The sequence below is a fragment of the Phoxinus phoxinus genome (assembly GCF_949152265.1).
Source record: "Phoxinus phoxinus genome assembly, chromosome: 22".
NCBI lineage: Eukaryota > Metazoa > Chordata > Actinopteri > Cypriniformes > Leuciscidae > Phoxinus > Phoxinus phoxinus.
Window position 1 is genome coordinate 13221072 of NC_136897.1, and position 27852 is coordinate 13248923.

General features: G+C 37.4%; 1 protein-coding gene and 1 long non-coding RNA gene across 3 annotated transcripts in view; one reads left to right on the forward strand and one right to left on the reverse strand.

Annotated features, from left to right (window-relative positions):
- LOC306990423 overlaps positions 1 to 27852 on the reverse strand; it is a 598642-nt gene that overhangs the window by 234029 nt on the left and 336761 nt on the right. The gene's annotated exons all lie outside the window — the stretch shown is intronic.
- nlgn1 (neuroligin 1) overlaps positions 21613 to 27852 on the forward strand; it is a 225264-nt gene continuing 219024 nt past the window's right edge. The window contains exon 1 of one of the 2 annotated variants that reach the window (XM_079597223.1): positions 21613 to 22020. The gene's annotated coding sequence lies outside the window, so the exon portion shown is untranslated. The remainder of the gene's footprint in view (positions 22021 to 27852) is intronic. The other variant, XM_079597222.1, reaches the window with a different exon arrangement.

The following is a 27852-nucleotide window of genomic DNA, read 5'->3' on the forward strand; positions in this document are numbered from 1 at the left end:
AACCCATCATTTTTTAAAGTGCAGTGGAATTTGGTCTATAATTACAATTTTAGGGTGGGAATTACTCGTCTAGATGAGTGAAAAGGGTTAAATTGCAGACTCAGGATGGAGTATTTAATCTCAGGCACTGAGACTGAACTCAGCAGGCTAGCTGGCTCTCTCTTCACTGCGACAGGCCTTAGAAAAGGGCCGGGTGATTTGGACCAATCTGAGCTCAGTGGTTCTCCAACAAGACAGACACTGAGGAGCAATCGGGCATGAACTGACCATCACATTAAGCCAAGCGAGGTACGGTTTGGAAATGTCAGTCTCCTCACTTGGGGACTGAAGGGAAGTTGGGATGCAATAAAGTGTGGTGGTGTGTGCGAGATAGAGAAGTAGGACGAGTGGGCATAGTCAAAAGTAGCCACCGGGGCTCTGCGATCATCCAGGCGGCTGGAGTTCCCTAGTGAAAGTGTTAGGAGAAGGACTTCGACAGTTCGGAGCGTTATTGAAATGGATCTCAGAGGATGGGGTGAGGGGTTAGAGGCGAACACTATGTGTTTTCTGATAGAAGAACAAGATGGAAAGTCTTCCACTAGCAGCAATTTTAAACAAGACATGAAAAGACATGCAGGCGAGGTTTGGACTGCCTGTGGACCCCCAACGTGTAAGAACAAGGTGCACTATATCTCAAAGTCTGTGGTGAAACTAGCCTATTATTTAGAAAGTGCATTGAGGCAAGGTGAAGTGTTAGAGAATACAGTACTTTTGAATGGGTTTGCACAGCAGAAACTAAATTAAATTTGGGGTTAGAAAGAAACTTTGCTTTTTTTTTTTTTTTACCAAGGCATTGACCCAGTTTTTGAATTATTCTAACTGTGCGTTCACACCGGACGCGAATAGCGCGTCAAATTCGCGCCTGCCGCGTCTAGTTTGACGCTTGAACATTTTGAATGCATTCGCGCGTCCAAAGCGAAATGGACGCGCGTAAAAACCAAGCGTTTGGAGCGAAATCCGCTTCTTCTGGGAGAGGCAAGTGCTGCGGGAAATTTAAAAATAGGCTACTACTGTTATTGTGTCACGAAATGTAGTTTTAAGAGTTGTTCAGTCGAGAATGTAGTTGTTTAAAGCTCAAATCTGTGGTTTGTTTATAAAGATAGCGCCTATTTAAAAAATTTGATCTGACGTTTCAAGGTTGTGAGATCCAGGCGATCACTGGGCGCTCAGCGCTCATGTACCCCGCTGGAGCAGCCTCACCTCGGCTAGTCCTCCTGACGTTTGCCGCTGGTAAACGAGAAATGTTTAAATTTACAATAGCTTCGGCTCTATTATATGAAACAGTTAGCCTATATAAAAGTTAAAATACATTAATGACTCGTTATAACGTAGGTCAAATGACTTCTTTAATTAACGTTATGTGAGTTTTTCTTCATCTCATTCAGAAATGTAGCATCAGAAATCATAGATGACTGCAAGTGTTCAGTGTCATGTCACATTCATAGTTAACATCTGAACAATGTAATTCCTTCTTTCACGCGGGCATTTAGTCATTACAAAATAATTTATTAAGGCCAAACATAAGTTATTGAGGCCAAACATTTAAAATGACATCGGGCATTCCCCGTTTATCACGTCACTTCACCACGTGACAGCAGCAAGCAGGCTCCGATTGGTTAACGCGGCGCGAATTGACGCAGAAGTTCAGATTTTTCAACTCGGGCGGCAGACGCGAATTCGCGTCAAACGTGTGAATGCACAAAAGGCACTATCAAATCATACGCGCGTAACGCACCAGCCGCTCAATTCGCGCCATTCGCGCAAACTTGACGCGCGAATGGGGCGTATTCGCATCTACCGCGCCGCACTCTACGCCTCATTCGCGCCGCAGGATTTTTTTACGCTCGTAACGCGTCTTTGCATTGACTCAACATTGAAATCACTTGCGCCTGACGCGCTATTCGCGTCCGGTGTGAACGCACCATAAGAAGACCAAAAGTGACAGTTAAGACATTTAAAATGTTACAATTGTATCACTGTTTCCACATAAATATTAAGCAGCACAACCGTTTTCATTGATAATTCGAGCACCAAATCATCATATTAGAATGATTCCTGAATCGAAAATACGTGAGGTCAGGAATCGGATTCTTTATATAAAATTGTAATTTTGATTCCTCTTATCGATTCCTTTTGTGAGCATTTCAAAATGACTAAACAATTCAAGCGCGAGATGACTGCGCTGCACACACATCCAAAGCGCGCTTACAGAAAAAGTGATTTTAATGTGATTTTACCTTATTGGAATCAAAATTAGGAATCGATGAGAATCGGAATTGATAAGCAGAATCAAAATCGGAATTGTTAAAATTCAAACGACACTGTGACACTGAAGATAGGAGTAATGATGCTGAAAAATTCAGCTTTGCCGTCACAGGACTGAATTGCACTTTAGAATATTCAAATAAAAAATAGTTAAATTGTAACAATATTTCACAACTTACTCATTTTACTGTATTTTTCAGCCTTCATGAGCATAATGGTGCGCGAATAGTGCGTCAGGCACGTGTGATTTGAATGTTAAGTCAATGCAAAAACGCGTTACGCGCGTAAAAAATTCCTGCGGCGCGAATGAGGCGTAGAGTGCAGTGCGAATACGCCTCATTCGCGCGTCAAGTTCGTGCGAATGGCGCGAATTGAGCGTCTGGCGTGTTAAGCGCAAATTATTTTATGTAGTGCTTTTTGTGCATTCACACGTTTGACGCGAATTCGCGTCTGCCGTCCGAGTTGAAAAATCTGAACTTCTGTGTCAATTTGCGCCGCGTTAACCAATCAGGAGCCTGCTTGCTGCTGTCATGAAACGTTGTGAAGTGACGTGATAAACGGGGGCAGGCCCGCTTTTCAGTTTAATATGTTATTTTAAATGTTTGGCCTCAATAACTCTCAAAACTACATTTCGTGACACAATAACATTAACAGTAGTATTTTAAAATTTCGCGGCCTTTCTTGCAAACTTTTGCTCTTGACGCGCGAATTAACACAAAGTGGTCAAGCGTATAACTAGACGCGGCAGGTGCGAATTTGACGCACTATTCGCGTCCGGTGTGAATGCACAGTAAGAGACTAATGTAAAAATATCGCTGACCACATTTGTCACATCTTACGATTATATTCACAAAATAAAAGCCTGACTAACTTTTTTTTTTGTTAACATTGGAGGGATCATTTGTGTTAAAATTGATAGAAGTTTCACACAAATATTGTGTGTGTGTGTGTGTGTGTGTGTGTGGGGGGGGGGGGGTTGTCTAGTTGCATGCAAAGATCTGTGCACTCTTCAAAGTGCCCCAGTGACACCCCCCGTGTCATTGGGGCACTTTGAAGAGTGCACAGATCTTTGTATGCAACTTTTGTCTGTATGATCATTTGATTCAAATCTTGAATCCAAAAAAGACGCTGAACTTGATTCCGCACATACGGAATGCATTGTTCTATGAGCAGTACCTGCTATTGACTCGGGCATAAATATTCTTCCCTAGGTCTGAGAGGGCATTGGGGGCTGCGGTAGACGGCACCGGTGGCTATGAGGCATATGATCTAATTTGTTTCTGATAGTGCTGCATTAACCGCAAAGCCTCTGATCTTATTGTATAGGCTCTCTGCTGCTCTATAGTGCAGTCAAGGCCAGTCCCTTCCTTAATGGAGACCGAACTCTCTAGCTTCCAGTGGAGCCGGACGCGCTTGCAAATGGCACGCATAAATCATGCATCCCACACCGCAAAGCACCTGTTAATAATGGACCTGTTAAAAATGCATGTGGTGAGGTACAGCCCATCCTCCGGGCGCATGCGGTGGGAACGGGAGGTTGCGCAGGGTAAAAAAGCAAATAGGTGCATTCCTCTCTCCGCTTTCATCGGCGGCATTGCCGTAAGTGATGAATAAATGTCTCGTCCTTTCAAAGCAGTGGCTTAAAAGGCTGTTGGGATGCATAAACAGCAGTGAAGTTGTCATTCATTTACTTCCCCCCGACAGCAAATGACACGACAGGCCACGGCTGTGTTATTGTATCTCACGCCTGAACAGAGTGATACTAAGTGAGTCATTTAGACTTCTGCTTCATCTACCCAGCACGAGGGGGCGGCTCCCTCGCTGACCATTAAAGGCAGCACATCAATTGCGAATAATGAGTAAGACTAACATGAGGGTTGTAATAGCGGATCCCTGGGTCCCAGGCCTGCGTGAGTTGTGTAACGGTGCGGCGGGTTCATAATCAGTTGTAATGCAGGAAGGTGAGGAGGTCCAGCCAGCGAAAAGGATTCAAAGCTTCTTCTTTTTTTTGACTGATATATATATGTGCTTTACTATCTAATATCATTACTCAAAAGGAATACTTATGATTGGTTGAATAGAATTGATGAATAGAAAGTTCAGAGGAATATTTTTTTTTTTTAAATAAAAATCTTTTGTGACATTATAAATGTCTTTACTGTCACCTTTGATCAATTAAATGCATCCTTGCTGAATTAAATTATTGTATATTTTTTTATTACTTACCACATACACTTGAAAGATAGTGTATAATTTAGTTTCCACGAAAAATATTAAGCAGCGAAAATGTTTTTAACATTGATAATATTAAGAAATGTTTCTTGAGCAGCAAATCAGCATATTAGAATGATTTCTGAAGGATCATGTGACTTTGAAGACTGGAGTAATGATGCTGAATATTCAGCTTTGACATTACTGCAATAAATTGCATTTTAAAATGTTTTCAAATAGAGACAGTTATATATAATTGTGGTATATATATACATTTTTTATTTACTGTATTATATATATATATATATTAAACGTTTTTTTTACTGTATTATATATATATATATATATATATATATATTATACTGTATATATATATATATATATAATGAAATAAAATACAATTAAATAAACAAAATGAAGATGTATCAATTGTGGCATAACATAAAATATGAATTTATATATAATTTTATATATATATATATATATATATATATATATATATATATATATATATATATATTTTTTTTTTTTTTTTTTTTTTTTTTTTATATAAAATTTTATTTACTGTATTGTATATAAACTTTTTATTTGCTGTATTATATATATATATTATATATATATATATATATATATATATATATATACACCACATCAGTTAATACCACAGCAGTTTAACTGTTATATACTATACGTATATAAGTATATATATATATATATATATTGGACAAGACTCCCAACAAGCCTCTCTCACATCTACATAAAAGCGATGTCTTAATAAATAGTCATAACATCTGCTACACAGCTGCAAGGACAAGTGTCCTTGATAGAGTCTTATAGGAAAGTTTTCCTCAAAATCTGTGTTCACTATTAGGTGGGTATCCGAAATGATGGTTGAGGCTCTATTCATGTGTCCTCTCTCACATCTAGATAAAAGCAACGTCTTAATAAATAGAGTCGGCCATAACATCTGCTTCACAGCTGCTAGGACAAGTGTCCACATTCCTTTCTTCTTTCACAGAATCAGCCTTATGAGGAGCGTTATTTTTCAGACCATTTGGCAAGGAAGCTGAAATTATGGTCGAGGCTCTATTCATAGTTGAATATTTGTGCCCAGTATGTTGACCAACTATTGAAGATTTGATCGGAAATAGAGCATGATCCGTCCCTTATGTTTTTTTTCTGTGCTCGCAGATAAAGTAATTGGATCTCAGCTTGATAGAAAAGAAAACAAAAGAGAAAATTGGCAAGCTATTTGTTTTGTTTCTGCAAACCCGTGTCTCCATGGTACACTCGGCATTCACTTATTTAGGTTTTTTTGCAATATTTTTTTTCTATAAAGAGGCTTGAGTTTTTCAAAATCAAAATCTTGTTTCCCCCCAAGCAGCACATCAAAGGAGGACATGAGAGAACAGTATCTAAATTGGCCCCTAAAAAAGCAGTGAGAGAGTTTTGAATAGCTGTCATTTTTCTTCAGTCTTGAACAGAACACACTGTACTGTAAGTTCAGCCACAGACCAGACACACATGATGAAGTCTATGAATTGCAACCCTGTGTTTATGCAGTAATCTAAGGTTATATTTACCAGGGATGTGTGCCATTCGGAATCAACCGATAACGCCCTTTAAATTTCAGTTTAATTATTGAATTTGAATCAACGTTCCAAATACGATGCAGAATTCCAATTTGAATTTGAATGGAAGTAGAATTAGAAATAGAAGTAGAAAAGTGCCTCTATTATGCTTTTTCGGTATATAACCTTCCACGTATTCCGTTATATAAAGCTCTAAAAACTTCCAAAGATCAAAACGCGTGATAAATTGAGTTATTGTCTCCCAAAAGAATGAACCAATTTGAAACTGCCTGAAATGAGTCGTCAGTAATTCCATTCTTACTCTCTGCTTGAACCTACATAGGTTTGTTACACATTTGACCTGCTTTCAAAAACTGCAGTAGTAGCTGAGGCCTGAGTTTGGTTTGTGTTAATGTGTCTCAGCACTCGGTGACCCCGCTCTGTGACTTTACGTGGTCGTCCGCTCCGTGGCTGAGTTGCTGCTGTTCCTAAACCGTTCCACTTTCCAATAACACCACTTACAGCTGACCGTGGAACATCTAGCAGGGATGAAATCTTCACTGCTTATTGCAAAGGTGGCATCGTATCACAGTGCCACTCTTGAATTCACTGAGCTCTTCAGAATGACCCAGTTTCCCCCTAATGTTATACAGTAAATGCAGACTGCATGACTATAGGTGCTTGATTTTATGCACTTGTGGAAATGGGTCTGATTGAAACACCTCAATTAAATAATTAAGAGACGTGTTCCAATACTTATGTCCAAATAGTGTAGCATATTTGGGGACTTTAAAATGAAATTCAAAGAAATGTATGTAATTTTTAACCAGATGATCCATCCATCCATCCATCCATTAGACAGACAGACAGACAGACAGACAGACAGACAGACAGACAGACAGACAGACAGACAGACAGACAGACAGACAGACAGACAGACAGACAGACAGACAGACAGACAGACAGACAGACAGACAGACAGACAGACAGACGGAAGGACGGATGGATGGATGGATGAATATTTGGACAGACAGATGGACGGACGGACGGATGGATGTATATTTGGATGAACGGATGCATGGATGGATGGATGGATGGATGGACAGATACACATTGAATTAAACAAAATATTGAAGTATATAAAGACAGAAATAGTATTTCTTGTAAAACATACTCGGTAACACTTTACAATAATGTTCATATGTTAACATTAGTTAATGTATTAACTAACATGAACTAACAATGAGCAATTCATTTGTTACAGTATTTATTCATCTTTGTTAACGCTAGTTAGTAAAAATCCAACTGTTCATTGTTTGTTCATGTTTGTTCACAATGCATTTCCTAATGTTAACAATACATTGTATTGTTCATTCTTAGTTCATGTTAACTAAAGTAGTTAACTGATGTTAACTAATGAACCTTATTGTGAAGTGTTACCACATACTGTACGCTAATATTTTTTTACAGTGTAGCTGCACAATAATTGAACATGTTAATGCCGCTCAAAGTAGCAAATCTTGTCATTTTGCCTGTGTAATGAGCACTGAAGGTGTCTTATGAACCTTTAAACTTTTGTTTACCACCAATTTAGAAGTGCTGAGGTGAAATACAACCTCTGGAAAGAACAATAAGAATAAATCAACTAAAGATATGCTGTGTTAAAGCTACATGTGGGCTGCTTATTCTAAAGCCAACAGCATGTGCTTTCAGCAGATTAATCATGAGAGTGCACGGCCCGGACCATTTCAAACATCAGCAAAGCTTCTTTTTAATGTTATTTGTAGCTGCATATATGTCTAATAGTTGTCTTATGTAATCGCTAAAGTGTCAGCATGCCTCAGCAGTTAGCCTTAGGTTCTCGCCGTCACCCAGTAGCACAAATCTAGTTCTGACAGGAGGAGGGAACACTGCCTGGTGGGAATTATCGCACCTCACTGGTGTGGCTGCTCCTCTTTCTGAGAGCTTAGTCAGACTATCCTCACATGAAGAAAAAACAAAACAAAAAACAACAACACACAGACCCGACGTGACCTGCACCCGACGTCTAAATCCTAATCCTTTTTGCTGGGATTGTGCAGTATGCATTATTTAGCACTACATGGTCATTTAATCAGTATGAGTCTCACTTCAAGCTTCAGTGGATGGCAAAATGTAGTCGGTCACGGTTCTGTAAAAAACCTTAGGTAAAAACAGTGGCATTAGCAAAAATAAATACTGTAGAGGAAAAGTAGTCGACGGAATTTTATTTAGGAAAAAATAAATGTCATGGGCTTTTATTTATTTTATGATTATAATTTTTCTACTTTTTTTATGAAGAAAAAGGGCAAACATTTTGGAAGAGGTAAATTTAAATCTCAAAAGATGCTTATGAAAAGCTAACCGGAGACTGAGGATAAAATAAATAAATTAAAAACAAATTAATAGCCAAACCACATATAAAATAGTATGTACTGTAATCTATGTATTTATGTATGCATTAATTAATTTAGGTTCATGGTTTATTCTGAATGTAGTATTATCATTAACAACAACAACACTAATATTAATAATTATACAATATTAGCTAATATTATATAATATTTGATGTTATTATCGGTGGTGATTTGGCTCCTAAATGGTTCATTTTATGAGTAAATGTAACTCTTAGAGTGTCTAAATGTTTTCATTGTTCTTAACTCATGCATCAAGTGGCTGTTTGGAAATACTTTTGCACAGTTTAAAATAAGGGCTTTTTAATCAAATAAGGGCTTATAAAAGAGTCAAGACACTTAATTATGCACCAAATTTAAGGGCCACATCAACAGGTCATTAAAAATGTCACATAGCAAATTTGGAAAATTAAAGAGACACTAACATAGCCATCAAAATAAACTTGAAATATCACAAAGGGGCAGTGTACTACAACTATTTATTTTCCAATCTGAAGAAAGCAATAAATCATTTATTTATTTTTTATATCACGGCTAATTGTGCAAGCTCTTGTTATCAAAAGCTAGTCAATTGTTTTTTGAAGGAATTGTTGAAGTCTCACATGGGGTGTCTTTCAGCTGCTGGAAAGATAGAAAAAAAATAAAAAATTAACAGCCGAAAGGCTTTAAAACCATTTAAATTGTTCACTTGAATGGTTCATTTTAGTGGTGTGAGCAAGTGGCTTCGATTTCCTCTGCGCTTTGTCTGTTCTCTCACGCTTTTAGAGTTTCTCATGGTTTTAGAGTTTAGGGTGATTGCAATTTAGCTTCAATTGTTACCTTAGCCCTGGTCTAGACTGTAGCATTTAATATAAGGCTTTGTCGAATTGCAGAATTACAAGTAATGTCAAGTGTGCTTAATCAATGGATATTTTTCCCTTTTTGTTCTGTTTTAACCTTTGGACAAAAAAAAAAAAACCTGTTGTAGCAAATTAGCTCAAAAGGGAAATATGAATAATTAATGAATTACCACTTGTTATAATTAATGATAAATATGTGGATCAGTTAATATAATTAATTTGATGTAGCTGAATTAATATTACCATCAATTATTCTGTTCGGCCAGCGACACTTCTCAGAAAGGTTATTTTTCGTGGCCACATTTTGTGGCGGTTCAGCGAAAAGAGGCGGCGTGTTCCGGCGCAAACGCTCCCTGGTGCTATTTTGCAGTTTGAGAAACAATTCCGCCACAGACAGGAAAAACCTAGTCTAAAGACAGTGGCGCGTTATTCAGATGCTATTTTAAAGGTCATAATGTAGCATGTGCACAGCGCATTGTTAAAATAGGGCCCGTACACACAATCTGGCACACATGGGTAAAATGGAAAGTGAAAGTAAGTGGAACCGAAAACAGAAACAAGGAAATTAAGCTATGGAAAAGAGTCATTTAACCCTCTGAACAGAACTATCAGTTTCTTATTGCAAAGCACCTTGTTAACAAGGGGTCTACAGATTATACTAAACCTCGGTTTAGTTAGTTAAACGTACGCTGCTTGCAATGCCTTAGCCGTTGAACGAGCGTCCCGTTGCAGTCTTGATGGTTCAGTAAGTCGATGGTTTTGAAGTTGCAATCAATTTCTTCCGTGTTGCTTGAAGAAATGATGATGAACTTGCGATGTTAGCCTGACTAAGTTACAATAGATGAAGCCCCTCCGGCTGCGCACCGGGGGACAGGTCCTTTGGTCAGACTGAACGTCTTCAGTCTTTTCACACAAACCGCAACCAGAAGAAGGAGAAGGAAAAAGAGGGGAGGTCACTCCGACAGTGCCATTTTACTTCTGTTGAGGTCACACCTCCAGTGGGTCAGTGAGCCAATGGTAACCTAAACTTTCAGTGGGAAAGTTTACAAACCTTTGTCTTTGAGCATGCTGATTTGCATATGTAACAGGATTGGGTATTGAAGGATAAACTGCAGATTCTTGTCGTTTGTCTATGTTGCATAGGTATAACATAAATGATCATTCAGATAATTAAAATAGATATTCATAGATGCCAAACATGGTATACGTGAGGTTACATTAACTAGTGGTTCCATCATAAAACATGCATAAAACAGTATACAATACAACATAAATTATACAAGACAGTAATTATCTTACACACAATGTCCTGGAGATATGTATGTTCATTCATAGAAGGTTTGCCTGTGTCTTTCCTATGACCTGTGCCTTCCACATTTCTTTGTGCCTTCCCCATCTCGCTGGCGTGCCTTTGCTGCCATGGTAACCAGGGGCCTATTCTATCCTTTTGGGGGGGTTGTCACAGGCACTTTGACAACTTGTTTTGTGGTTAATTCATTAAATATAATGAATAATTGTGTGTCTGATTGGTCCTGCCACTTAACTGTTGCAAAGCAGTAAATCCACAATTTCTGGCATGAAGAAATATTTTGTATGTGATTATTTTGCAGTATTCATGCTATATCAGCACACCATTAGTCACTCTGAGCATATGTGCAGATATGAGCATATGTGCATGTAATATCGCTCATTTTGAAAAGAAAAACATACTTTATTATTAGTGACATTCAGATTTTCCAACTTTTTTTTCAACACTTTTTAAATTGAGAGAGCCGCTTCCTAAAATATAGGAAGTTATATATTTGTTTGTAAAGACCAGTTTATATTGTGTGAGAAAATTAAGCATAATATTTAAAAAAAGGCTTTTATATTGTAATTATACTAAAGCTAAAGCAATGTAATTAAAATAATTACTTTGTATTAAGTTAAAGTGTATCCTTTTCATCCCTGCTATAAGAGTAGTTTTTTTTTATGGTTTTAATTCATTTCAACTTTATTAGTGAATTACTTCTGTACTAATGTGTAAATATTGTTTCAGAGCAGCTTAAAACAACTGTAATTGTGGGGGTAGTTGTGAACACTCACTAACGTGGGATGTGACCTCACCTCAGAGAGGAACTTGGCAGGAGTGCCTGTGGAAAAAGTCACAGATGTATAATTGGGATACTGTAGTCCGCTTTCCATTCGGCATGTTAATCAGCCACGGTTCCTCTGTCCACTTCATTCTGTCATGTCCGCCATACGGGCTGACTGCAATGGTCAATTACTTGGTATTTTAGTTTAGTCTGACATTTATTGTAAGTGAGTGTATTTGCAGCAGATGTACATATGTGATGTATTAGGCGTGTATCTGTATCTAATGCAATGACAAAACTAGCTGTAAATCTATAGAACTGAATGTGGGTGAGGCTTAAGCCAGAAGTCTGACTGTGAAAACTGAAAAGTCAATATTTAGATTATTCCATTTATAGTTTCCAATAATTATAATTTATTAACAAATGTATTAATAATTGTACAATAATTTAATTATATCAAATCTGTATTGTTTAATTTATATATAAAAAATATTATTATTATTATGACTATTTATTGATAAAACTGCATTTTTATATAATTTATTACTCATAATTTGTATTATTATTTTATTATAACCTTTATTTAAAATAAAGCTAAAAAATGATTGAATGTGTGAGTGAGAGAGTGAGTGAGTCAATGAATAGGGTAGGTTTAAAAGTCAAGTTAAAACATTAACAGACATTGAAAAAAAGTTGAAAATATGTCTGCACGTAAATACTCACGACCATTTCATATTTTCAATCATAACATTCACACATTCACCATTGCATTGTAATTCCAAATGTTTTTTTTAATCTTTTTGTTAAAATTCATTATTCTTTTTGTCAATATTTGTGCTTTTTCGAGGTTCGGCTTCATGAACATCCCTGTGATGCATGGCTGTGTGAGAGAGAATGTGTAACTGAGAAAGAGAAAGCAAAGAGAGTGGCATCAATAGCCATTTTGTTGCCATATTCCTTGCAGCTTTGAATTCTTCAGAGCATTTATATGGAACGTCACAATGCAATGTTCCTTTATGTGCCGCAGCACACGGGTCTAGTCGAAACCTCATCTCTCGCTCTCTTTCTTCCCCTAGAATGCATGCTGGGATGGAATGATGAATTAGAAGGCACCTGTATAACTACACCTGCTCACCCGCTCCATATATCATAGCTTTCTGGTGCGGTTACAGGAAGCGTCTTATCTGCCTTCCATGTAGTTCTCTCTCCCCATAAAGTATTCTTCCACTGCTCTGCATAGCTGCCCACTCACCTCCTCACCATTGATTTTTTTTTTGGGCTGTGTTCACCTGCCTCGGAGTGCCAGAGTAATGCGTTGATTCAGCAGCACTCTCCTAGTGGAAAGGCCATGGAGTATCTATGGCAACAGCGAACCCAAAGCTCTTCATAGCAGTGACAATTTTCTTCAGCTTTAGTTCCTCCTCTGGCTCTTCGTGTCTCTTTCCCCGTGTATTTCTGCGTCCCGTCCAACATGTCAGCTGGCTCTCCCGTCTCCCGGTCTCGCCGCCAAATTCTCAGCCTCGTGGGATTTAATGGGCTCATTAAATGCCAGGCTACCTGTTGCTGTCGGCTCACAAAACCCACCGCCATCATTAAGATCAAACGACGGTTCCACCCGGAGGGGTCACAATGATGAACATTTAAGAAGGTAAAAGAGGTCTTTGATGAGAACACCCCCCCCCCCCCAAAACTCTTTCCCTTAAAGCAATATCCAGTTGGCTGGTGGTCGAGGCATAATAGGCTATGGAGTGGATGTGGAAAGTCTGTAAAATAAAGTTGTAATTAGATCTTTCAGGGCTCCAGAGAGATGGGCAGGATGATGGAAATCAAAACTTGGGTTAGGCGCGTACATCTCCTCCCCATTATGGCCACGTTTCATGAGGTACACTTCCATTAAAGACATGAATCTACCTGTAAATGATCAAATGCAGAAAGATTAGAGCTCTTACGCGTTGTAGCACCTGCTCACCAATCCATTTACTCAGACCAATTACGCCGATAAAAAGTCGAGGAATCTAATAGAAAAGTACGGATCCCTTGTTCTTCCTGGCTCCAGGAGCCATTACAAGAATGGAGGTTGTTAGATATTTATCACATTTCACAACACGGAGCAGGAGATCTTTGGCTAAAAGGCATCTTTCTGAAGGCAAAATCCATTCGAGATGTCGAGTGCTCAGGTTATTCTATCCGTACGCTGTTGATTTTTCACCGAGCTTAAACTCATTATGCTACCCGCGGGGAGCTCAGGGCACTGTGAGGTTGATAAATTCAGCCTCTTCTCCAAGGCTTTTCTCTCCATCTCCAACGCGCCACTCTGGCAGGTGGAAGGAAAGCGCGCAAAGTTCTGGGGCCGAGCAGTTTTTCCTGCCCTACGCTGTCAGAAAACGAGCAAGAGATCTTTTTTTACATCAAAGAAGATAGATCGCTTTGGCTACGTAACCCAAACTGATCAAGCCAGTGTCCCGTGTGTGTTGGAATACAAATGAAGCGGCCACGCCATCCAGAGACGGTTTACCTCTGGCCTGCGAGGACGGAATGTGATTTCAAAGTCGTTTGCGATTTTGTGTGTGTGTGTGAGTGTTAAAGACAGCCTGCAGAGAATTCCAGAACCAGACGGATCTGCTTGACCTTGCGTCGGATGAGAAAAACACAGGCTCCGCTGCGCTTCCTGTCGCATTTTGTCCGGAAATTTATTCATCAAATGTGAAAATGAGCTGAACTCCTCCCACTGCCCGCTCACTTTCACAGCGCTGACATATTGGGGTATCAGCGGGGCCGTGCGCAGCGGATACAGGTGGCAAACGCTCATTGATCAGCTGGCTCACCAGGGTCAGAGAAATCTAGAGGTGCCAATGCAAAAAAACTCTTATTACTCAACTACTCTTATGACTGGGTCAGGGTAGTTCAGCTTTGAAAACACGTGCCAAAGTCCGGGTGCATGTATAGGCTGGTTTGAGTTGTGTATATAGATAGTAATAATACATTCATGAATTACTCAAATCAATTTGCAGGTGTTTGCAAAATGTTTACACTACAGTTAAACCAATTTGGTTTATTACAGTACTTTGATTCATGAATGTATTCTTCTCTGCTGTAATGATGTCATAAACATTATTGATATGATAATTTATTTTATTAAATATTTTGATTTTTAAATTTCTTTAAGATGAATAATGATAATAATACAAGTTTAACATTTATTTAAAAGTAGTGTGTGTGTGTGTGTGTGTGTGTGTGTGTGTGTGTGTGTGTGTGTTGTGTGTGTGTGTGAGAGAGAGAGAGAGAGAGAGTAACATTTTATTTTATTTAATAATTTATATTTAATAATATTACATACATTTCAGAGTGATTATGCTTTTAATTATTATAAATAGATTATATATAATACATATTCAATAACAATAATAATAAAATAGATTTAATTATCTGCTGTAATGATAAACATTATTTATTTGTTAAAATAATAAATATAAACAATATGTTATAATCACTTATAAACAAAAAATGTTAAATCACTTTAATATTTAATATATTATATTTATATGTAGTTTCAAAGCAATTCATTAATTTAATTTTTAAATATAATAATAATAATAATGATGAAAATAATAATAATTATTTATATATTAAAAAATCTAATTATTTATGTTATTGCTTTGAAACTGCAAAAATATAATGTATTAAATATTACAGTGATTAAAAAAAATATTTTATAACCTAAACATATTTTAATAATAATACTAATAATTATTATTATTATATGGTGAAATTCAGTCAATAATCTCACTCTCGACTATATACTCCAAGTCAAATTGACTAAGGAAACATTTGCGAATCTAAACATATTGTAATAAAAAAATATATATATATTATTATTACTATTCATAATTTATTATTTAATGAATAATATTTTTGTAGTCTTTTTTTTACCTTTTGTAACTTGGGTTGAACACCCATTGCAGCCAAGAAATCCCCCCCCCCCCCCCCCAAAAAAAATGTAACTGATTATTTACTTAAATTATTAAAAAATAATTAAGAAAAAAAAAATGCATTCATTTGTTGATAAAAGTTGGTCCTTAAAATCACTCTAGCATTCACATATTGACTGGATTCATTGAGGATACATCATACAAAACATCTTGGTGAGGATAACCATTTCAGCACCACGGACAGGGCCAGACAGAGGCAGCCCAACTGTGCTGTTCTGCTGGTGCCAGGAGCCTGCTAGGAGCCAGTTGACCCCTGTGTGACAGCATAAACAAGATTTAGTAGGAGCTCAATATATGCCATGCTGCCTGTGTCTCTCCACCAGTCATGTTTAATTAAAAAAAGTCTCTCTGTGTGCTGAAGGATCCACGCTTTTCCAAAATAACTGGGTAGTGAGGAAGTCTTATCATCATAACTTTCTGATCAGCACTGCTATTAGAGGCTGCTTCATTTTACAGTACCTTTTGTGAAATGCTTTGATTTTTGTGTAAAAAAAAAAAAATCTTTAAAGCAATATTATACCCTGTTTCATTAGTCATTTCGACTTGGAGTGTATAGTCGAGAGTGAGATGTGTTGACTGAATTTCACCATAGAGTTCCTGATTCCGTCTCAGTGTTTAGCCAAGGGAGCTGAGAGCTGCAGCTTCAGAAACCCGTTTATGGTCGCAAAGGACGCTTTTAATTTCAGAACTCCCTTCTCTCCCAGATTCATTACAGTTTGATGATATCAAATGATTGCCCCCCACTCCAAAAACAATAGGCTGCTGACTCCCCGTGGCATCGGATCCAAATCTGATGTCTCACTCCTGCAGAAATCGATATGAGTCACTTTGCTGGAACACGTCTGACGCTAACCCATATTCTTTTTGAACAAGAAAGATGCTCTCTGGTTTCATTCAGAGTTACGAGGAAAGGCACTGAGAGGAAAACTACGGTATTCCAGAAAAGCTCAAAATCCGGCTCACTGTTCCTTAGGATTCATTCGCACTTCTTTTACTACATACTATATCCAACAATCGCTGAGCCCTGATACAGAGCGGACACTTTTTCAAGTTTTAACAGCTCGCTTCTGGTCTCCTCTCTGACTATTCCGGCAAATAAACAAGACTGCCCCACCTTTTGGCTGCCTATGGATCACCCTATCTCTGCCAGCCTGACTCTTATTGGTTTCATACATTTTAATAAGATGCCAGCGTTGCGTTTTCCCGTGTTAAATGTGGCAGATCTTCTTTCTGTCTTATAATTTTCTTATTTAAATCTGACATGGCTGAATGCGCAGCGCTATACAGAGAGGCAACAGTCTTTAAGGTGATTTATCACGCAGCAAAAGCAAACTCAGCCAAAGGAAGGTGAGGACAACTGAACAAAAGACACACGACAACAGTCTGAATGGAGAGATTTCTTTCACTCTGTGACTCGACTGCTGCACATTCAGCTGCCCTTTTTCCAAGCGGCTCTCAGCTTTTTGCAGTTGATGCACCAGGTGGTTTTGGAAGGATATTTGGTTATATGACTGATACCATGGCGGGGTGACTACAGTACAGATCCCACCCACCCACCTTCATCCTCATACAACCCTGGACACACACGGGACAGGCTTTATGCAGTGCTGGAAGCAAGCAGTAATCACAAATGGAAGCATTATCATTTTGATTAATGCAGCGGTGGATTACTACTTGCCCCTTTCACTAATCACCCGTGCCTTTGCCCCAGGCCTGCCATCCTGTACCCATTAGAGAGCGCCAGGTTGTGGTTGGGTGTTCTCGTCTGCTTCTGAACATTTCTTCAATATTTCAGATTTTTTTGTTGTATATTATTATAATATATTATTATATTTATTCATTGTCACTTTTGATCATTTTAATGTGTAGGCCTACTTGCTAAATAAAATAAATTTCTTCCTTCAACAACAACAAAAATCTGACCAACGTGTTTGTGTGTGTGTGTGTGTGTGTGTGTGTGTGTGTGTGTGTGTGTGTGTGTGTGTGTGTGTGTGTGTGTGTGTGTGTGTGCGTGTGTGTGAGTGAGGTTAAGGTTATATAAACAAAAAGGTTTGGTCAGATTTGTTGTTGTTGAAGGAAAATTATTTTATTTTGCAACACATTAAATTGATCAAAAGTGACAATAAATATATGTATAGATAAATAAAGATATACAAACATTTATGTTTAAAAACAATTATGTTCTTTTGAACATTCTCGGCAGCGTAGACACTTTACCAAAATGTATTGCGGTTTCTGCAAAAATGTATAAACTATATTCAACTGTGAAAATAATAAGAAATGTTTCTAAAGCTATTTTAAATTATAATAATATTTCACTTTTATTGCATTTAAAAAAAAATGCAGCCTTGATGAGCAATAGACATTTCATTCACAAACATTTGAAATATCTTATCGACCCCAACCTGAATTTGACACGGAAATATAAATATGCCACCGGATAGCAATTAACCATTATTACATGACCAGTTAGCACATTAACAGCCCTAAAATGCCAATACTATAACTAAAAGAATAAAGAAAAATCTGAAATTAGAAAATAGTGCTAGAGTGAAAACGGTAACACTTTACAATAAGGTTCATAAGTTAATGTATTAACATGAACTAACAATGAGCAATACATTTGTTACAGTATTTATTAATCTTTGTTAATGTTAGTTAATACAAATCCAGCTGTTCATTGTTTGCTAATGTTGTTCACAGTGCATTAACTAATGTAAACAAATACAACCTTTAATTTTAATAATGTATTAGTAAATGTTAAAATGAATATTAAGTATAGTGTTAATGTTAACTAATGAACCTTATTGTAAAGTGTTACCGTGAAAACTAAAGACAAGATAAATAACAAAAGCAAGATGAATTGAAATATAAAACAGAAGCTACAAATTCTACAGAAGCCCTGCTCACAGCAGATATACCACCTGTACGGTAAGTTACCGCAATTAGCATTAGCCCAGCAGCAGGTACAGTTACAGAGTGCCTATTAGTGTGTTGTGTTTGTTATTTATAGCCTGCCCCTTCCCTTTCCTCCCTCCTGCTGTAAGGAAATGTACTCACAGAGGAAGTCGATGGGAGAAAGTGAGGGACTGCAGTGACCCCTGGGTGCCGGGAGCAGGGCCGCTTCTCAAAGCCTGCCGGAGGCGGATGGGTTATTACACCAGCGTCTGCCTGGCATGCCACACTACACTCGGGGCGATGCCGGCACATGCTGTAGCCTATCATCTGAAGCCTCTCTGCGTCTCCCCGAACATCTGGCCGCACGTTTGTCCGACATCTCGCCTGGAAAACGAACAATTTGCTTGCCAGTGGCTGCCTTTGAGTGACAGCTAAGACAACATATGGCAGGGAGATCTCACAAGCCTATTTAATGTGCTCACTACTGTACAGAACCCCAGCAGAGACGTCCCTTTGAAAGACAGGCTACAATAACTGTGGTGGCCGATACAGTAGCATGCGTCATTATTACGGCCACCGTGATTTCGAGCGAGATTTGCGGATTGCGGCTTTTCGTCTATGGGCTTGAATTGTCCAAGTGAGAGCGAGAGCGAGAGCTGTAATTGACATTGTTTGGAGCTCTTAGCAGATGTTTGAAGTTGAGGTGGTTTGCTGAACGCTAAGCTTTCATCAGGCTTCGGTTGAAATGCTTTTAGTTGCTGTGGGTGGAATGAATCACTGCAGAGGTCAGGTCAGTGATCCACTTTTAATGACTGCAGTGTATTAATGTGAAAAGTGCATTAAAAACATTCAAAGGCTCATCCTGCACAAAATAGAGCGTCAATTTACACTTGCCGTGTTTTTGAAAGGATATATGAGACGGGATGACATGGAGCAAGATTAGCACGGACGATTCTCGCCTTTGTGAATAATATATATATAAAAAAGGTTAAGGTGGATTTTTGAAAGGAATCCCACAGTTTATTTATAAGCATGTCATGTGATAAGATGTGACAGTCTACTGTTTTAATGGTTGCAATTTATTTGATTTTTCACAGAATGAATTTCTTTCAGAAGTGTATGGAATGAAATAGGTGCCGGAACCAATTTCGCATGTGCCGGATATGGGTTATCTCGGTATCATGAACAATTCGGCATGCCTGTTAAGTTTGCCTTGGACCCCAGGGAGTAGCTATTTGTAATGCCTAAAAATAAAAATAAAAAATAATAATAATATATATATATATATATAATTGCAACATTTGCATAGGGTATGGGCTGTTTATTTATATTTATTTACATTTATATTTATATACATATATATATATGAGAAATTAAATATATATATATATTTAATTGGGTGCTGAAGAATCATTTCTTATTATTATCATAGTTGAAAACAATTGTGCTTCTTAATATTTTTGTGGAAACCGTGCTACTTTTTTTTGTTTTCGGGATTTTTAGATGAATAGAAATTTCAAAATCATCATCATTCATTTGAAATTGAAATCACACAATGTAAAAGTCTGTCACTTTTGATCAATTAAATGCCTCCTTGCTGTATAAAGGTATTCATTTCTTTTAAAAAATATATATTTAAAAATTTTTTTTTAGGATTTCTAATCAAGCACTATATAAACAGACTACCCGTTAAAAAATGCGTACAGCCAATGGAATGCTTTTAAATCCAAGGGTGGATTGATTCAACTGGTGGACCAATTTGTTCATGACAGTGGCATCAATTTTATATTTAACTCTCTCAAAGGGATATTGAGGACATTAGTACAGTAAATTGCCTCTCATCAAGTGATTCAGAACATGCGGTGGCTTGTGTGGAACCTGCCCAGCTGTGACGCTGCAATCACATGATTTAGATGACAGTTGGGGTCTTCCTACTGGCAATAGATGCCACAGCATTCATATTTCTTTATACAGCAGCTACTGTTGCATCTAGTAGTTGGATTGCATCACAAAAATGTTAAAAATGTGTTCAACGAAGTCTAAAGTGAGTGAACGTAATGTGTTTTTTTTTTTTTTTTTTGCTGCACACGCAATGAAAGAGAATATTAAATGTGGAACTCTGAACTTTTTTTTCATTGGAAATGAGTGTGGAAAGAATTTGTCGGGCAGTAAGACAGCCAAAAAAATAAGCAATAATGTTGAAAGTTGTGTCAGGCTGAGCCGACAAATAGAAGAAATCTAGATTCATGAAAATGTAATTACGATAAGGTAATGCACTTTTTATTGTAAAATTATTCAAATTGTTACCCTTATTTACCAGATTGTGTGCCTTATGAGAGATGAGCAGATGAAATGAAGAGAGCATAGGCTCTCAGTGGGACTTTAAAGTAAGCGCTGGTTTAGGGTTTCATTACACTGCAGAGGAGGGTCAGTTGTTTCTACTGATATAGACATAGACCTGTTTGCTGGAACACTGACATATTCCCAAGAGACCTATTAGTAAAAGCCCATTTCTGTGAGTATAGTGAGACTGTGGAAAGGATCTTTAACCAATTAGAAATGAGCTAGAGGGGTAAAATCACAGTCATGTGACCATTGAGTAAAACGTAAAATACACTTTTATAAGGTGTGTATATATATATATATATATATATATATATATATATATATATATAAGTACAATCAATTTACAAAATGTATTTAATAGTAAAATTCCATCAAATTGAATTAAACAATCCTTAATCAATTATTCAATTAAATTACGTGAGATTATTCAATACATTCATGGAAATGTACTATTAATTAAATTGTGTAAATCTTAAAAAAAGGCAAGACATTATTTTTAGTGTATCATTTCATGGCAATTAAAAAAAAAAAAAATGTTTTAGCATTATTGACCAGTGTACGTTACTAGAGAGTTGATCGATAAGTAGTACATTTCTAAATCACTTTCATTTGAAGCAGATGAATGTGGAAATATTATATCAAAGTTTGAGACTCATTGTGATCAAAAAAAAAAAAACAGTTACAGACATTTCAACAAAATAGTTAATATGCAAAATATATATTATAGACATAGACAACACTCCCTGATCTCTGCTAGTTACCAACTGAGCATCTAAATGTCAGCATTCTTCATCAGATTAGATAAAAAACACAACCTATGAGACTGAAATACCATTATGTGTTTTAAACAGAAGCACTTGGGAAAGATTTTCTAATGTCCCTTTAAAAAATATCTCCAGTAAGAGCGTTGCAGTTCCTTTTCCCGCCGCTAGGGGTGTCTTTGCTCCACTTTTGAGGCGCTCACACATTCAGTTCCTCTCCGTACTGAGGGCAAGTGGAGATATCGGCATTTTATCAACCCGCGAACCCACAATCGTGAGGAACGAGGGTAAAAAAACCCTCTCTAGTCTTTTACCTTCATTGCGACACCTAAAGACTGCACCGGGATGTGTGTGTTTTTTCCTGATGAGACGACGGATTGTGGATTAACATCAGTCTTAAAACTGCATTAGGGAAATCATGCTGTTTTACTCTGCGAAATAGTTGGACCGAATCATGTCGCTGTCAGAAATGTTTCTTGTTTGAGCTTTCCCTTCGTTTGGATTGTATTTTCCCCCTCCTCCTGCCTTCATTAGTGGGAGACGCACTCTGGAAATGTAGGAAATGGCAAAGAGTGTTGGAAATAGAGCTTCATGGTAATTATGTGGATCGTTTTATCTATCTCGCGAGCTTCTTGTGTTGTTTGTTTGTAAACGAGACTGTCGTGTTCTGTTCATTATATTATTAAAATATAAATATTCTAACATGGAAGAGGAGAAATGGAAACTTGTGCATCTGGCTGGATTGTAGGATATTAGGACTTAAATCTGCTCTAAATGTGACATTATAGCTACAGAACAGTTACCTTATAGCCTAATGCTCATGGACCGTGATCATCAGAAAGAAATGAACTGGGCTTGTGACGTGCTGTAACTTAAATAAGAATTTTAATACAATCTGCAACCCTTAAATATCAATTGGCAAGAGTCAGGTGTATTTAAAGTGTAGCCTACAATAATGTGCTCACCCGTCAACTTGTAGGCTATATGAGAATTATTCTGTTTTGATTAAGGTGATTCTCATTTTACCCCCCTTAATTATAATTAATCCGACAAATTAGTCGAGCTTATATTAATTGACTGATAATGAGGTCTTGAAGGAACCTCTGACTCAGACAGCTTTGACGTCGCGATTTTGTATGGAAACGCAAGTATGCGCGTGCATCGCCTTTTTTTTTTTTTTTTTTTGGTTATTCGATGCGTATCATTCTGAGTGATGGAATGGCATTTTTGGATATCATTGTGCAATAATACTGTACGGTCGAGAGTAGAGGGGTGATTTGGTGGGCAACTTGTGCAGATCTCATGGCGTAATGATAGAAATGCCGGCGTGATGATCAAGCAAACTTGCCATTCATGGTAGACACGACTGCGTTTGTATAAACGGCAGGAACATCGCCTTATTCGACGCTAGATGTTTGGACGAGACGCGTTGAAGTTCGAGTGCTTTCTTTAAACATGTGGCCTATTTTAAATAGTGCACTCAAAAATGAAAAATATCATTATTTACTCTCTTACTCATGTTGTAGCAAATCCGTGTGACACATTCTTCTGTGAAACGGGAAATAAAATGTTTAGTCAGAAAGAGTCTAAGTCGCCATTCACTTTCATTGCGTCTTTTCTGCATACAATGAAAGTGAATGGTGACTGAATCTGTCATTCAGAAACGTCTTTTCTGTTTTATGGAAGAAAGTCATACGAGTTTGGAACAACGTGAGGGTGGAGTAAATGCTAATGGTTTCGTTTCGTTGAGGTGAACTGTTCCTTTCAACGTTAGATAACAAAATTATTTCATGGCACCCCAGCGTCAAAATTGGAAGACTTATCTCTTTTTTAGACCAGTGCTTCACATACAACTTGTCAGTTGTCGAGGCATTTTGGTGAGTTCGGTTTAGCTATTTTTTTTAGCTAAACCGACGTCGTCTTCGTATTCAATATGGTGAAATATCGCTTCAGGGAAATAAATATCTTAAAATAAAGGGCGTCCATATTGTCATGGATGCATTATTTTGTCAAAAAACTAACCGTGCAGTGGGAAGCTTTTTTTGTATTTCTACTGCCTGCCTGAAGACCAGGTACCAAATATGTACAGGGGAGGGAGCCAGTCCATAAATAATGGAGGTTTTGACTCTTCCTGCTAATATTGCTTCATGGCTTCTGATAAATGAAGACAGTCGCCCCCAAGGCCCATTTGTGTCTTCACACGAACACGTTTTATGCACTCCGCCATTCTCAAAGTTTTTTATTATCCATTTGCTCAAAATTCTATGTAAAGACGCAATGCCACATACAAAGCAAAGTAAACTCAGGGTCTAATGCTGAAATGCATCTTTAGTGCAGCCTAAAACTTTGCTGATGTCATAATAACAAAGTTGACATTTGATCATTTTTATTAGCCTATTTCATATTTCTGTTATTTTCACGTTTCTATAGGCTATGCATAATATATATATATATTTAGGCATTTCTGAAAATGTATTTTCTGCATAAATCAATTAATGGTGTCTTAAAATAGCGTGTAAATGCATTTTTCTCGTGGTGTATGCAGATGTGCTGCCTTTGCAGCGTGAAGATGGCAAATGTCTTTTAAGTCCTTTAAATGGATCGTTAAGCCCCCCCCCCCCCCCCCCAAAAAAAAATATTCTGTCATCATTTACAAATGATGTACCAAACCTTTATGAGTTTCTCTTGTTGAACACAAAATAAGATATTTTGAAAACCGTTGGTGACTAAACAGTTGATGTTAGCCATTGACTTATAGTAGGAAAACATACTATGGAAGTCAATTGCTAACGTCAACTGTCTGGTGCCATTCTTCAAAATATCTTCTTTTGTGTTCAACAGAAGAAAGAAACTCATACAGGTTTGGAACAACATAAGGGTGAGTAAACGATGACAGAGTTTAAATTTTTGGGTGAACTACCCCTTTAAGCTTAGTTGCTGTCAAGATGCTTAATGGTGTCACACTAAAGTTTACACCAAAATTGGTTGGAAAGTCTTTCCATTTACTGAGTTGACATTAAACCTTTGTCGGTTACATGGTGATTAATTGCCAGGGCTTTGTCCTGCCTTCATTGATGCTCTTCATTTTGTGATATGAGGATCGCTTCATAATCACCAGGCAGAGCGTACGTCACTGACTGTTCGAAAGCTTAAAGGGGAAAGTGATGTGTGAGAGTGTGTGTGTGCTGAGTGGTTGTCTCCATAATATCCCTACATTTTACCATGGCCATCTGGGAGTTGTGTTGGTTTATGGTCTGAAAGTAATATTGAGTCGTGATCGTGATGTCAACTGTCAGATTTAATTTCTTACAGTGTACGTTATGTATCTACAGATATTGAACGTCTGCTATTATAACGCTGTGATTTCCCACTGAGATTTATAATCATCTAAGACTGAATAGTAGCTTTTTCAGAGAATATCATAATTGCTATTGTATGCCTAGTTGTTTGGACAGAAGCCACCACCACAGTTAGAACTCCCTCTCTCTTTAAAGAGAGATGCAGCAAGATTGTATATGGCAGATAATGTGACAGCATTGTCTGTTCACACTGGTGTGTTTTTGTTCTTTACTTTTAAAGGTGCACTACGTTCAAAAAAATGTATACCTAAAGGAATGAGCAGTACGTATGACAAATATGTTTAAATTTAAATAATGTAATACTTGCATGAGGTGAAGACAGTCATATCAGTGTATTTAGAAGAAAAAAAATATATATTCCACATAAGTGTGGTTCATTTTCATGACTATACTGTTAATGAATGAATGTCCAGTAACCTACATTCATATTATTGTTTATTATTGATGTTTGTTTTATATATACTGTATATGCATGTGTGTATGTGTATATATATATATATTATTGTCATGAATTTGCATGGAAGCAGTGGCGTAGGTTTGATTTTGAAATTGGTGGGGACGGGGACATATATTTTAAGGTTTGATCGAAATTATTGCTAGGGATATATCAGTGTCACTGCAAATTTGTTAGGGACGTGTCCCTAGCGTCCCTACTAAATTCTACGCCCCTGCATGGAAGCAAAGGCGGTAGTCGGATCTAAATGCAAGTAGTAGCTTTTAATTTCTCAGAACAGGATAAACTCAGGATAAACTCAGAACACGGAACAGGAACACTCACATGGAACGTACATACAATCACTGACCAGGATCAAGAGAGAACACAGGGTTTAAATACACAGAGGGGAACAGGGAACGAGACACAGCTGGGGCAAATGACATAAATGAGAGGGACCATACAAACTAACAAGGCAACACACCTGAAACAAAGGAACTAATAATAAAGCAGGCTAGGGATAATTGAATACAATAAGCACACAGAATCAAGGAAAGAGAATGAAATAAAACAAAGTCCAAACACACAGAAACATTAATGAAATAAAACAAAGTCCAAACACACAGAAACATGACAAAAACAGAACCTGGTCATCACAATTATATATATATATATATGTATACATATATACATTTATGTAACATCGGTAAGTCATAGATTATGTAATGCAGTGTATAATTAATTTATGTAAATATTTATTAGTAGTATTCTTAGCATTAATTTGGGGACCCAATATCAATGGACCAATAAAGATGAAGTATCTTAATTACTTATCAATAAGTAATATTGATAAATATTTGTTTTAAACCAATTTCCAGTCTATTTTTCATGGTAAGATCACATGACCAGCTGAACTTTATCTCCGTAACTCCCATAATGAAACGTTTTTAGACCATATTCAACTCTTCAGATCATCTTATTCAACAATGATGTGTCTCAGATGCTTCCAAATCCTGCTGAACCCTCAACCACATTGGCACGCATAGAATATTAATTCACAAATCGTGGGCCATTAAATGTGATTAAGGCGATGTGATTTGTCTTCCTGCATACATCCTGAGTGGAGCATGGCACCCGCTGTCTCTTTACTCTGCTTTATTGTGCAGACGAATGCCTTTGTTTGACTGTCTTCGTGCTTGTTTTGTTTTTTTCTACTGCAAGAAAACGATTATTTTGCTGTAATCATTTAGACATAGCTGACATCGCTGTTCGCAGCAAGCTGGAGGGAAACGACAATGGTTGCCCTTTGAAGAATACGCAGTGCTGTGTGTTTCACATATCTGTGCTGTCAGGTTCGGGATTTGCTGTGCATTTGATGAGGAAGGCATTAGGCCCGCTAAAGCCTGTTCACCTTTCATTATTCCCTCGTGCCTTGATCCTTCTGCACGATGCGGTTTACCAACTTTGTGTAGATGTAAACTTGCGTAGTGCTGCTAATCTGATCATGTGACGTGTGTGCGCTCAAATAATTTGTTAACAATGGCTATATGATTGTTTCATATTACATCTTTTATCAGACGTTTGTGACGTTAAAGTCTAAAAGCGATAATGAGCAACTAAACAGCATTTTAAAGTTCACACAAAAAAATACTAATTGTCATAAATTACTCATCCTCATGTTGATCCAAACCAAAGTCATTCGTTCATCTTGGAAACATAAATACATATATTTATTAGGAGATATTTGATATTTGACACTGTGAATGGGGCTGCAGAATATATAGTTTTAGTGTTGATATTGTGATGTGCGCATCCGTGATAGTCACATATTAGGATGTGCGATGTCAAATATAGGTATCGTAGTAGTTGATCCGTACGGGTTGGCACCACGGTTCGAAACGCACATGATTCTCGGATTAATTGCAAAGTTTAACCATCAGAGCGAAAGTTTATCATTTGCACGTGTTTTAGATCTGGTCATTTTAAAGCATTCGAGTGCAAGAAGAGGCGAAAGAGAATTCAATTCAGAAATCGCGTGCTGGTTTATATGCGAACACCGAATTACGTTCTCTTCCACGTCTTTTTGTGCTTTAACGGACCCGTGATTATCATTATATTGGATCCGTGCATTAGATCTTAAAGTGACAGCAGCCTAATATTCCTGCTTTTGTCAGTGCCATTAATCTTAAAGGGTAACTGTCGCCAAAATTGATTCTAGGCTATTTTTGTTATACCCCAGTTAAACATTTGTGTAAAAGCATAATTAGAATGGAAACTCCACTTTTAAGTTTGACTGTATTTTCGTTTTCGGTCGAAATGCCTTTTGAATGGGAGTGCTTGGGGCACTACAATGAGAGCATCAAAATCACTATTTTTAAAACACTAAGGAGGCTCGACACAACATGAAACTGTGCTTGAAGTATCACCAGCTCTACACATGAACTTGAGCATTGACTACATTGTTTGTGTACACAGAGTTTACTAAAAAGAAAGGTTTTGAACAACTCACTCTGTTTCCGTCGGCCGGCATTTTGTCAGTGAAAAGTAGTCGATCTCCGAATGCAACGTAATGAACTGACTCCATATGAGGAAATGTCATGAACATGTAATTCCAATGAAAAGCATGATAACTTA